The sequence below is a fragment of the Rhinoraja longicauda genome, chromosome 4 (genome assembly GCF_053455715.1).
Source record: "Rhinoraja longicauda isolate Sanriku21f chromosome 4, sRhiLon1.1, whole genome shotgun sequence".
NCBI classification, from domain to species: Eukaryota; Metazoa; Chordata; class Chondrichthyes; order Rajiformes; family Arhynchobatidae; genus Rhinoraja; species Rhinoraja longicauda.
In genome coordinates this window covers 86,105,954-86,119,781 of record NC_135956.1, presented here as the reverse complement: position 1 = coordinate 86,119,781, position 13,828 = coordinate 86,105,954, and the positions used below count along the sequence as shown (strand labels likewise).

Below are 13,828 nucleotides of genomic sequence, written 5' to 3'. Positions count from 1 at the left end.
TGTTTCCCTTGGCACAGAGTAGAGACCTAATAAAGGTATACAAAATCATGACAGGTATAGATAGGGTAAATAATTAAGAAACAATTCCCTATGACTGGTGTCAAAGCCCAGAGGGTATAGAGCAAGAAGTAAGAGATTTGGAAGGGATTTGGGGAGAACGTTTTCAGTCAGAGCCTGTAGGCTTTTTGGAACACTGCCTGAGAAAGTAATCTCTCTGTTTCTGTCACGATAATTAAAAAGCATCTGGATTAGCGCTAATTTGCCAAGGCATACGAGTAGTCTACCGACCAAGTGCTGGCCTATGGCAGAGACATGGTGTGCCAAAGGAGCCTTTTATGACCAATGACTCCATGCTATGACGCATGATCCCTTTTTTTGAGACAGTGAGATCTGGATCTTGAATCCCCAGCAGTGAGAAACATCATCCTGGCATTCACCATGTCAAATAAGAATTTGGTGTGGTTCAACAAGATCGGCTCTCATTCTTTTAAACAGTCACCAAATTCCTGGAAATTCTTCTTGAGCTTCCCACAATGTCTTCAGATATATCTGATCAGGCCCAAGGTGTTTTTCTACCTTTGTACACCTTAGAATGTCTATCACCTCCTCGAATGTAATACAGACCGTCCTCAAGATGGTCCTCTATTAACTGTCACAGGTCCCCTTGTCTCCGTGTCTTTCTCCACGCCGGTAAAAATCAGAGGAGAACCTTGATGCGGACCTCAATGACATCATTCCTATCAATCCACTCAATGAGGACCTTACCCATCTCTTTGCGGCTCCTCATAAAGATGACTACTTAGGTTACTGAAGTGCACTATTCTCTCTCTAGTTACCCTCTTTCCCAAAATGTACATAAAATCTGTTTGGATTCTCCTTAATCTTATCTGTCAGCGCTATCTCCCGCCCCCTTTTTGCCCTCCTAATTTCCTTCTTGAGTATGCTCTTAAGCTCCATAAACACCTCCACGACACACTAAATCCCAGCTATATCCGGCCCATGTCTCCACTTTTACCTGACGAGAACCTCTCATCATCCAGGCTTCCTTACTGCCACCTGCCCTGCCCTTCACTCTAACAGCAATACACACGCCTTGAACTCTCACCATCACGCTGGAAGTTGGCTTTGCTCCAAATCAAAACTCCAAATTAAGCCCCGCCCTCCCCCACCCCACCTTATCCATATTTTAAAACTAATAGAACTGCGTGTGCTGGTCCCAAAAGGCCTGCTCACTGATTCTTCAGTCATTTGCCCTTCCCAATTTCTAAACAGTAAGTGATGCTTTGCCCACTCCCTTGTAGGGCCCTGTACATATAGCCTAAGGGAACCATCCTGAACACATTTGACAAATTCCACCCCTTCAAAGCCCTTGGCACTCTGGCAGTCCTAGTCAAGATTGGGAAAGTTTAAATCCCCTACCATGACAACCCTAACGATATGATATTCATCCATGGCAGGAAAACTCAGTCCTGTGGCATGATTCTCCTGCTCTATGTGGAAATTCAGGCGCATGTCTTGTGTCTCCAGCAATCCCATATCGTTGGGTTATCCAGCCCTTGAGCACAAACATCTCTGCTGACCAAGATGTCTCTCTGGGCCATTTGCCTGTGCTTGGCCCATATCCTTCTAAACTTTCCATGGATAGACAGAAAATGCTGGAGTAACTCAGCGGGACAGGCAGCATCTCTGGAGAGAAGGAATGGGTGAGGTTTCCGGTCGAGACCCTTCTTTAGATTGAAAGTCACGGGAAAGGGAAATGAGAGATGTAGACGATGATGTAGAGATATAGAAGCATTGTAAAAAAGGTGCAGGAGTGGGCCATTCGGCCCTTCGAGCCAGCACCGCCATTCAATATGATCATGGCTGATCTTCTAAAACCAGTACCCCGTTCCTGCTTTTACCCTGTATCCCTTGATTCACTTAGCCCCAAGAGCTGAATCTAACTCTCTCTTGTAAACATCCATTGAATTAGCCTCCTGTCTTCTGTGGCAGAGAATTCCACAGATTCACAACTCTGGTTTGTAAGCTGCCCAAGCGAAATATGAGATGCTGTGCCTCCAACTCACACTAACAATGGAGGAGGCCTAGGATAGAAAGGTCAGTGTGGGAATTAAAGTGTTTAGCAACCATAAGATCAGGTAGGTCAAGGCAGACTGAGCGAAGGTGTTCAGCAAAACGATCGCCCAGTCTACGTTTGGTCTCGCCGATGTATAAGTGTCCACATCTTGAACAATAGATACAGTAGATGACTTTGGAGGAGGTGCAAGTGAACCTCTGCCTAACCTGAAAGGACTTTCGAGGCCCCTGGACAGAGTCGAGGGAGGAGGTATAGGGACAGGTGTTGCATCTCCTGTAAAAATGTTGCCCCCATATCCCTTTTAAATCGATCCCATCACACATCAAACCCAGCCCTCTAGCTTCAGACTCCCCTGCCCTGGGAAAAGGACTGTAACTTTCCACCCTATCTATGGTCCTCAGTATTTTATATATCTCAATAAAGTCATCTGTAATGTGCAGGGGGAGTGTCCAGCTGTGGCTCCTCATTGCCCGTATAACACAGTTGGAATGGTGGGTGGGTTCACTGAGAATATTGTGAACACGGCTCACCAAAAATCATTGGCTACACAGGCAAAAAACTAATGGCTAGCCAGCAGGTGAAGCAGACAGTACAGTCAGATAGTGCAGGCTATTAGACATATGAGCCAAATTAGGCCATACAGCCCATTGCGTTTACTCTGCCGTTCGATCATGGCTGATCTCTTTTTCCCTCTCAATCTTATTCTCCCGCCTCCTTCCCATAAACTTTGATACCCTTACTAATCAAGAACCGATCAAACTCCGCTTTAAATAGACCCAATGACTTAGCCTCCACTGCCGTCTGTGGCAATTAATTCTACAGATTCACCACTCCCTGGCTAAAGAAATTCCTCCTCATGTCCATTCTAAAGGTTCGTCCTTTTATTCTGAGGCTGTGCCCCGTGGTTCCAGACTCTCCCATTACTGGAAACATCCTTTCCCCGTCCACTCTATCTAGGCCTTTGATAATCCGGTAGGTTTCAATGAGATCAAAGCTCATCCTTCTAAACTCAAGCGAGTACCGGCCCAGGGCCTTCAAATGCTTTGCATACATTAACCCACACAACCCCCAGATCATTCGCGTTAACCTCCTCTCCAAACCCAGCACATCCTTAATCTGATATGGGGCCCGAAAATGCTCACAATATTCCAAATATGGCCTCATCAGCGCCTTATAAAACCGCAGCATTACCATCTTGTTTTTATAACCTGGTGCCCTTGAAATGCATTGCATTTGCCTTCCTTCTTGCCAACTCAACCTGCCAATTAATCTTTTGGGAATCGTGTAGCAGTCCCAAATCCCTCTGCAACTCCGATTTCTGAATACTCTTTCCTTTTGGGTGGCGCAGCGGTAGAGTTGCTGCCTTACGGCGAATGCAGCGTCGGAGACTCAGGTTCGATCCTGACTACGGGCGCCGTCTGTACGGAGTTTGTACGTTCTCCCCGTGACCTGCGTGGGTTTTCTCCGAGATCTTCGGTTTCCTCCCACACTCCAAAGACGTACAGGTATGTAGGTTAATTGGCTGGGCAAAATGTAAAATAAAATGTAAAAAATTGTCTCTAGTGTGTGTAGGATAGTGTTAATGTGCGGGGATCGCTGGGCGGCGTGGACCCGGCGGCGTTTCCGCGCTGTATCTCTAAATCTAAATCTAAAGTAGTCTATGCTTTTATTCCTTCTACCAAAGTGCATGACCGTACACTTGGCTATGCTGCATTACATTTGCCACTTCTTTTGCCAAAAGTCATCAATTCCATCATCCAGATCATTAGCAGATAACGTGAAAAGGACCCAATGTGGACCCCAGCGGAACACCACCAGTCACTGGCAGTCAACCAGTAAAGACCCCCTATATTCCCACCTTGCCTCTTACACCATGGGCACCTATCTTGTTTAGCAGTCTCACGTGCGGCACCTTAGCAAAGGTCTTCTCAAAATCCAAGCAAACAACATCCACCAACTCTCCTGTGTCTATCCTGCTTATAAATTCCTCAAACAAAAACTAACAGATTTGTCAGACAGGATCTCCTCTTAATGAAACCCTGTTAACTTTGGCCTATTTTATCATGTGCTTCCAAGTACCCCGAAACCTCATCTTTAATAATGGACGCTAACATTTTACCAACTACAGAAGTCTGACTAACCAGTCTATAATGACATTTTTTTGCCTCACTCCCTTCTTAATCACTGGAGTTACATTTGTGATTTTCCAGTCCTCTGGACTCATTCCACAATTTGGTGATTCTTGAAAGATCACCACTAAGTCCTCCACAATCTTAAAAGCTACCTCCTTCAGAACCCTGGGTTGTAATGTATCTGGTCCAGGTGAGTTATCCACATTCAGACCTTACCAAGCACTTTCTCCTCAGTAATAGTGGCTGACTCACTTCTGTCCCACCTCCCGAATTTCTGGCATATTGCTGGTGTCTTCCACCATGAAGACTGATGCAAAAAAACTTATTTGGTTCATCTGCCATTTCTTTGTTCCCCATTATTACATCTCCAGCGCCATTTTCCAATACTCCTATGTCAACTCCTGCCTCTCTTTTACATTTTATTATCTGAAGAAGCTTTTGATATCCTCTCATATTATTGGCTAGCCTACCTTCATATTTGATCTTTTTTCTCCTTATTGCTTTTTTAGTTGCCTTCTGTGGTTTTTAAATGCTTCCCAATTCTCTAGCATCCCACAAATCTTCGCCATGGCAGAATCTATGCCTTCTTTTATTGCTTTTCTGCTATTTTTGATTTCCTTTGTCAGCCACAGTGGCCTCATTCTCCCCTAAGTATGTTCCTTTCTCTTTGGGATAAAAAGATCCCGCATCTCATCTATTACTCCGAGAAACTCCTAGTATTGCTGCTAGGGTCCCTCTTCACTCAACTATAGCGAGCTCCTCCCTCATGCCTCCGTAGTTACGCTTACTCAACAGTAATACCGATACCTCCAATTTCATTTTCTTCCTCTCAAACTGCAGGTTGAATTCTACCATATTATGATCACTGCCTCTCAGGGGATCATTCACAAGCTCCCTAATCAAGTCTGGTTCATTGAACAACACTAAATCTAGAATTGTCTTTTCCCTAGTGTGCTCGACTATGTGTTGTTCTAAGAATCCATCTCATAGGCATTCTACGAATTCCTTCCCTTGGGATCCAGTACCAACCTGCTGGATGGCATACATGGATAGGAAAGGTTTAGAGGGATATGGTTCAAACGCAGGTATGTGCAACTAGTGTAGGTGGGGTACCTTGGTCAATCTGGGCAAGCTGAGCCAAAGGGCCTGTGTCTGCGCTGTATGACCAGATTTTCCCAGTCTACTTACACATATCCCCCATGATGAGTGTAACAGTATCTCTTTTACATGTCTTTTTTATTTCCTGATGTTATTTGTGCTCAACATCCTGCTACTATTTGGAGGCCCGTATTTAACTCCAGCAGGGTCTTTTGACCCGTGCAATTTCTTAATTCTACCCACAAGGATTCTACAACTTCTCATCCTATGTTGTTTCTTACTATCGATTTCATTCCTTACCAGCAGAGCCACCTGAACCCCTCTGCTCACCTGCCTGTCTTTTCAATAGGATGTATACGAGTGAATATTTAGCTCCCAGTTCTGATCCTCTTTCAGCCACGACTCTGTGATGCCCACAGTGTTGTGCCAGTGTTGTACCGCCCGGTTGCCCTAACGCCGATAGTCATGAAGTGCTTTGAGAGGCTGGTCCTCTCACACATCAAATCCAGCATCCCTGACTCACTGGACCCACATCAATTTGCATACAGGGCAAATAGATCCACAGAGGACGCCATCTCTCTGGCTCTTCACACTGTCCTGACTCACCTAGAGAGACAGGGCACGTACGTGAGGATGCTATTCATAGACTATAGCTCCGCCTTCAACACGGTCATCCCCACCAAGCTCATCACCAAACTCCACCAGCTAGGCCTCAGCTCGTCATTATGTGACTGGATCCTGGACTTCCTGCTGGAACGACCGCAGGCAGTGAGAATGGGCCCGCACCTGTCCTCCACTATCACCCTGAGTACCGGCACACCACAGGGCTGTGTTCTGAGCCCCATGCTCTACTCCCTCTTCACACACGACTGTGTTCCTGCATTCGACACCAACACCATTGTCAAGTTTGCAGATGACACAACGGTGATCGGGCTGATCACCAACGGGGATGAAACAAACTATAGAGCGGAGGTGCAGAACCTGGCGGACTGGTGCTCGGATAACAACCTGTTCCTAAATACCACCAAGACCAAGGAGCTGATCATCAACTTCCGTAGGTCACATAACGGGGAATATGCCCCGATCTCTATCAACGGGGACAGTGTGGAGAGAGTGTCCAGCTTCAAGTTTCTGGGCACTCACATTTCGGAGGACCTAACATGGTCCAATAACACTGCTGCGCTGGTCAAGAAGGCACAACAAAGACTGTTCTACTTAAGAACACTGAAAAAGTCTGGTCTACCCCAACAGCTGCTGACGACCTTCTACCGCTGCACCATAGAGAGCATCCTAACGCATGGCATCCCTGTGTGGTACCTCAGCTGCACGGAGGCAGAAAGGAAAGCTCTACAGCGGGTAGTCCATAGAGCTCAGAGGGCCATCGGAACACAGCTACCAGACTCGGAGGGCATCTACAACACACGATGCCTCAGAAAAGCCACCAGCATCCACAAAGACTCTTCACACCCCTGCAACAGTCTGTTCGAACTCCTTCCATCGGGCAGACGATACAAGGCCTTCTATGCCCGCACCTCCAGACTCAGGAACAGCTTCATCCCCAGGGCCATAGCTGCTATGAACCGGTCCTGCTGAGCCGGATGGCCACAACGCATAGATCAACTTGCACTTTACACTGTCCAAAACTGTTACAACTGTTTCGTTTCGTTGGGTTGCTGCTGTCTAAATTGTCTAAATTGTCTAAATTACCTAAATTATTGCATCGTATGGGAGGCGCATTCCCAATCTCGTTGTACCCCTGGGTACAATGACAATAAAGATATATTGTATTGTATTGTATTGTATTGTATTGCAGCTTTCGGGACTTTCGATCCTTGCGACAAAGAATTGTTTATATTTGCCTGACTTTAGTGTCCCCAATTACAACTACGTGTCTCTTCTACCCCGCTTTTGAATGGCTCTCTGATCCACAGTGTGGTGGTTAGGTTGCTCATCCTTCCTCCAGCCCCCACTCTCATCTGAGCAAGACTCAGACCTGTTCGACAAGCTCAATGGCTGAGGCTCCTCCAAAACGTTTATGAAATATTTAGACAGGTACATGGATAGGATAGGTTTAGAGGGATATGGGCCAAATGCAGACAGGTGGGACGTATAGATGGGGCATGTTAGTCGATGTGGGCTAGTTGGGCCAATTTCCACGCTTTATGACTATGTCAGGCAGCAACTCTGGAGATCATGGATAGGTCTCGTTTCGGGTTGAGACCCTTTTTCGGACTGCATACAGGCACAGAACACAGGCATAAATTACTTTGTTAAATAAGGAATTTAGAATGCGCAGTTCATCGCCAATCTCATTTCCTACCTGATGATCAATCAATGGTTGTTCTAGAAATGTATTTTAAAATACCCCAAACTACAAATTCTATTTCGATAATTGGACAATCCCGATAATTGTGAACGGTGACCAAAATCTATGGTTGTGGTGGGCGGTGGGGTGGGAGGAAGCCTGAAGGGAAGTGTGGGTCAGACAAATCCTGGCAAATGATAGCTGATTACAGGTAAGGGGATTTTGACAGTTTAGTTTATTATTGACATGTGTCCCGAGGTACACTGAAAAGTTTTTTGTGGAGTCCTATCCAATCAGTGAAAAGACTAAAAATAATTATAATCGAGCTGCCCATAGCTACAGATACAGGATGAAGGGAATAATGTTTAGTGCAAGATAAAGTTCAGTGAAGTCTGATTAAAGATAGTTCAAAGGTATACCAATGAGGACTGCTCTCCAGTTGGTGATAGGATGATTTAGACGCCTGATAACAACTGGGAAGAAACTGTCCCTGAATCTGGAGGTATGCGTTTTCAAATTTCTGTATCTCTTGCCTGATGGGAGAAGGGAGAAAAGGGAGTGACCGGGAGTGAAGGGAGAAAAGGGAGTGAGTTTGGTCCTGGATTATATTGGTGGCCTTGCCGAGGCAGCGTGAAGTGAAGATGAAGTCAATGGAAGGGAGGTTGGTTTGCGTGATGGTTTGGGATACGTCCACAACTCTCTGCAATTTCTTGCGGTCTTGGATGGAGCTGTTCCCAAATCATGCTGTGATGCATCCCAATAAAACGTTTCTGTGGCGCATCTGTAGGAGTTTGTGCTGGTTGTTGGAGACATGTCTACCTTTCGAAGCCCTCTAGGAAAGTAGAGGCATTGGTGTGCTTTCTTGGCTGTTGCTTTGATATGGTTGGTCCAGGACAAATTGCTGGTAATATTTATTCCTAAGAGCATGAAGCTTTCAACCATCTCTTCTTCGGTGCCGTCAATGTGTACAGGGATACGTGTACAGCTTCGCTTTCTGAAGTCAATCACTATCTCCTTCGTCTTGCTGACATTGAGGGAAAGGTTGTTGTCTTGGCACCTGGTTACAAGGTGCTCGATCTCCTTCCTATTCTCCATCTCGTCATTATTTGATAGCTGTCCCACTTTGGTAGTGTCATCTGCTAATTTGTACACCGAGTTGGATCGGTATTTGGCTTCACAATCATGAATGTAGGAGTAAAGAAGGGGACTGAGAATGCATCGTTGGGGGGCACTAGTATTGAGGACAATAGACAACAGACAATAGGTGCAGGAGTAGGCCATTCGGCCCTTCGAGCCAGCACCACCATTCAATGTGATCATGGCTGATCATTCTCAATCAGTACCCCGTTCCTGCCTTCTCCCCATACCCCCTGACTCCGCTATCCTTAAGAGCTCTATCTAGTTCTCTCTTGAATGCATTCAGAGACTTGGCCTCCACTGCCTTCTGAGGCAGTGAATTCCACAGATTTACAACTCTCTGACTGAAAAAGGTTTTCCTCATCTCCGTTCTAAATGGCCTTCCCCTTATTCTTAAACTGTGGCCCCTGGTGCTGGACTCCCCCAACATTGGGAACATGTTTCCTGCCTCTAACGTGTCCAACCCCTTAATAATCTTATATGTTTCGATAAGATCCCCTCTCATCCTTCTAAATTCCAGTGTATACAAGCCTAGCCGCTCCAATCTTTCAACATATGACAGTCCCGCCATTCCGGGAATTAACCTAGTAAACCTACGCTGCAGGCTCAAGGATTATCATTGAGAATGATTTGTCACCTATCCTCACTGATTGTGGTCTGTTGGTCAAGAAATCGATGATCCATTTGCAGAAGTGAGTGCTGACTCAGAATACCATGTGTTTGGAGATGTCCTTGGATGGGATAATGGTATTGAAAGCAGAGCTGTCTTCTATGAATATAAATCTGACGTAGGTGTCTTTCTTATTCAGGTGTTCTAGGGATTAGTGTAGGGCCAGGGAGATGGCATCAGCCATGGACCTGTTGTGGTAGTAGGCGAACTGCAGTGGATCAAGGTTGCATGGTAGGCTGGATTTAATGCGTTCCATAACCAGCCTGTCAAAGCACTTCATGATGGTGGATGTCAAGGCCACTGGGAGGTAGTCATTAAGGCATGGGATCTTGCTTTTCTTCAGCACTGGGATGATAGTGGCGTTCTTGAAATACGTGGGTACCTCAGAACAGAGTAGGGAGAGATTAAAGATATCCATGGCCCGCGCAATTATTAAGGACGCGGCCAGAGGCTCCATCTGGGTCAGTTGCTTTCCATGGGTTCACCCTCAGGAAGGCTGTTCTAACTTCTGCACAGTGACCCTGGAAAATGGCGCACTTTTGTCTGACGGAACAGATGCTCAAAGCAAATATAGAATGGGAGGGAAGGAGGGCTACCAAGGAGAGCCGCACTGGCACCCGTAATGTTGAGGTAAGGGGATAGACGGCAAGAAGGATTTCAAAGGTGATACAGCAAAAGGGCAAGAGCAGCATGTTTCTGTTAGGTGCAGGAGTGAGGCTGACAAGTTTAGGGAATCTGCAAAATGTTGAGGCACTGGTCAGGAAAGAGGAGACATATGTCACCATGAGTCAGGTAGAATCTTCACAAGTATAGGAAGTGTAGGAATACACTTAAAAAAGCAATCATCCGGGCAAAAAGTTGACATGAAATGGAATTGGTAGGCAAGGTAAAGGATATTCCCGAGATTCAGGTAAATTAAGAGTAAAAGAATAGGTCCCCTTAAACAGAGAAACATAGAAAATAGATGTAGGAGGAGGCCATTTGGCCCTTTGAGCCAGCACCGCCATTCATTGTGATCATGGCTGATCATCGACAGTCAGTAACCCGTGCCTGCCTTCTCCTCATATCCCTTGATTCCACTAGCCCCGAGAATTCCACAAATTCACAACTATCTGGGTCAAAAAAAAAATTCTCACCTCAGATCAGCATGGTCATCTTTGTTCAGAACCACAAGATATTAAATGAATATTTCTCATCTGATTTAACTGAGGAAAAAAATCATGGAGCTAAGGAATTGAGGCTTGGGAGTTATGATGTCTCAGATCCAAGACGAATTATCAAAGAGGAGGTGTTAACGGTTGTAAAACACATTAAGGTGGATAAATCCCCAAGGTCTGACCAAGTAGATTTAAGCCACCCAAGATACAGTGAATAGCTTTGTTTTGCATGCTATCCAAACAGATCAGACAAACCGTGCATAAAGACAATCAAGTCAAACTCAAATACAACAGAATGCACAATATACTGGAGTAACTCAACAGGTCAGGCAGCATCTTGGAGAACATGGATAGGTGACATTTTAGGGTCGAGACCCTTCCTCAGACTGATTACAGGGGGGTGGGAAAGAAAGCTGAAAAAGATGGGAAGATGTGATTGGAAGTTAGATCACGTTGGAGGCAATAGAAATGTAGGGAAATGTGTTGGATGCAGAGGCTGGTGGGGTGAAAAGTGATGACCAGAGGAATTCAATCCTATCTAGGGGAGGGGAGGCAGAGTGAGAGCAGAAGTACGGAACAAAGAGGAAACGCGGGTGAGGGACCCATCCATGATAGCCGAGGGGGGGGGAGTAGACGACAAACGTTCATTAAATAATGCAGACATCTCGGATGTCCCAGAATAGAAAGCCTCATCTTGGGAGCAGATGCTGTGGAGAGACAGAGGAATTGAGAGTAGGGAAATGTTATCTGGACTACACTTCCGCCCACCCTGCCACTTGCAAATACGCTGCACGCCCTCAATAGCAAGAATATCCTTCCTCAAATTTGGAGACCAAAACTGCACACAGTACTCCAGGTGCGGTCTCACTAGGACCCTGTACAACTGCAGAAGGACCTCTTTGCTCCTATACTCAACTCCTCTTGTTATGAAGGCTAACATTCCATTGGCTTTCTTCACTGCCTGCTGTACCTGCATGCTTCCTTTCAATGACTGATGCACTAGGACACCCTGATCTCGTTGTACGTCCCCTGTTCCTAACTTGACACCATTCAGATAATACTCTGCCTTCCTATTCTTACCACCAAAGTGGATAACCTCACACATATCACATTAAACTGCATCTGCCATGCATCCGCCCAATCACACAACCTGTCCAAGTCACCCTGCAACCTCATAGCATCTTCCTCACAGCTCACACTACCACCCAGCTTTGTATCATCTGCAAATTTGCTAATGGTACTTTTAATCCCTTCATCCAAGTCATTAATGTATATTGTAAATAGCTGCGGTCCCAGCACCGAGCCTTGTGGTACCCCACTAGTCACTGCCTGCGAGTCTGAAAGGGACCCATTTATCCCCACTCTTTGCTTTCTGTCTGTCAACCAATTTTCTATCCATGTCAGTACCCTACCTCCAATACCACGTGCTATAATTTTGCCCACTAATCTCCTACGTGGGACCTTGTCAAAGGCTTTCTGAAAGTCGAGGTACACCACATCCACCGGCTCTCCCCTGTCAATTTTCCTAGTTACATCCTCAAAAAAATCCAGAAGATTAGTCAAGCATGATTTCCCCTTCGTAAATCCATGCTGACTCGGAATGATCCTGTTACTGCTATCCAAATGCTCCGCAATTTCGTCTTTTATAATTGACTCCAGCATCTTCCCAACAACTGATGTCAGACTAACTGGTCTATAATTTCCTGTTTTCTCTCTTCCTCCTTTCTTAAAAAGTGGGATAACATTAGCTACCTTCCAATCCACAGGAACTGATCCTGAATCTATAGAACATAGGAAAATGATCACTAATGCGTCCACAATTTCTAGAGCCACCTCCTTAAGTACCCTGGGATGCAGACCATCGGGCCCTGGGGATTTATCAGCCTTCAGTCCCATCAGTCTACCCAACACCATTTCCTGCCTAATGTGAATTTCCTTCAGTTCCTCTGTCACCCTAGGATCTCTGGCCATTAGAACATCTGGGAGATTGTTTGTATCTTCCTTAGTGAAGACAGATCCAAAGTACCGGTTCGACTCGTCTGCCACTTCCTTATTCCCCATAATAAATTCCCCTGCTTCTGACTTCAAGGGACCCACATTTGTCTTGACTATTTTTTTCCTCTTCACATACCTAAAAAAGCTTTTACTATCCTCCTTTATATTATTGGCTAGCTTACCCTCGTACCTCATCTTTTCTCCCCGTATTGCCTTTTTAGTTATCTTCTGTTGCTCTTTAAAAGTGTCCCAATCCTCTGGCTTCCCGCTCTTCTTTGCTCTGATATACTTCTTCTCTTTCATTTTTATGTTGTCCTTGACTGCCCTTGTCAGCCATGGGTGCCTCTTACTCCCCTTAGAATCTTTATTATGGCTCCTTTTCCACTCTATCTACTTGTGTTGCTACTTTCTTGGAGCTATAGGCTTGGACTCCAAAATTCCTCTGCATATCAATACTGTTAAGGCTCTTGTCATTCATTGTACATTTTCCTATGAAACTCCATCTGTCATTTCTCTGCCCACTTCTGTAACTGACCTATATCCCCCTGTATACTTTGACAACCTTCCTCATTCGCCAAGATTGGTGTTGTCGGTAAACTTACCAACCAACCCAACGACATTTATGTCTAAGTTGATTAAATTAAATCTGTTCATTTTTTCTTTTTTTTTTAATTTTGAAAATATACCACTGAACTCGGTAAGAGGAAAATATTCTAATTTAGTACACAGTTACCGCTCCAAGCTGCTTTGTCAGCCTTAATCCTTTAATGCCTGCTCTCAATGGTTCCAGCGTGTCAAGTGCACTTCTTAATCAACAATATCTGTACATGGAGGTACGTTCTCATTCCGTTTGAGTTTTTCCACACACATCCTCACTTTGTGTTTCACTCGAGCCATTTAACAAAATAGGTTGGAAAGTGAAAGATTCAGTGAGAGATTCAGTGAAAGCCACAGTGAAAGATTCCATTGTGCACACACAATATCACTACGCTGAAAAAAATAGTTGAGAAATCAATATGCTGAAGATTGTTCTTTAAATCAGACAATCTGCCACCTTTCTTTTACAATGATATTTAAATTTGCACCAAACTGTGCATCATTTAATGAAGACCCTGGACAATAGCCACCGCCAAGATAATAAATCCTTCTTTCCCCCTAGTATTAACGAATGATGATTTTTACGACATCTGGCCTCCTTCAAGGGACCGATCGTCAACCACAAATCCCTCAAATCCAATAGATTCCTGCCTTTCAAAC

At 45.1% G+C, this 13,828-nt stretch overlaps 1 protein-coding gene across 30 annotated transcripts in view; it reads right to left on the bottom strand.

Annotated features, from left to right (window-relative positions):
* The window catches only part of clasp2 (cytoplasmic linker associated protein 2), a 278,703-nt gene that overhangs the window by 179,377 nt on the left and 85,498 nt on the right, over nt 1–13,828 (bottom strand). The gene's annotated exons all lie outside the window — the stretch shown is intronic.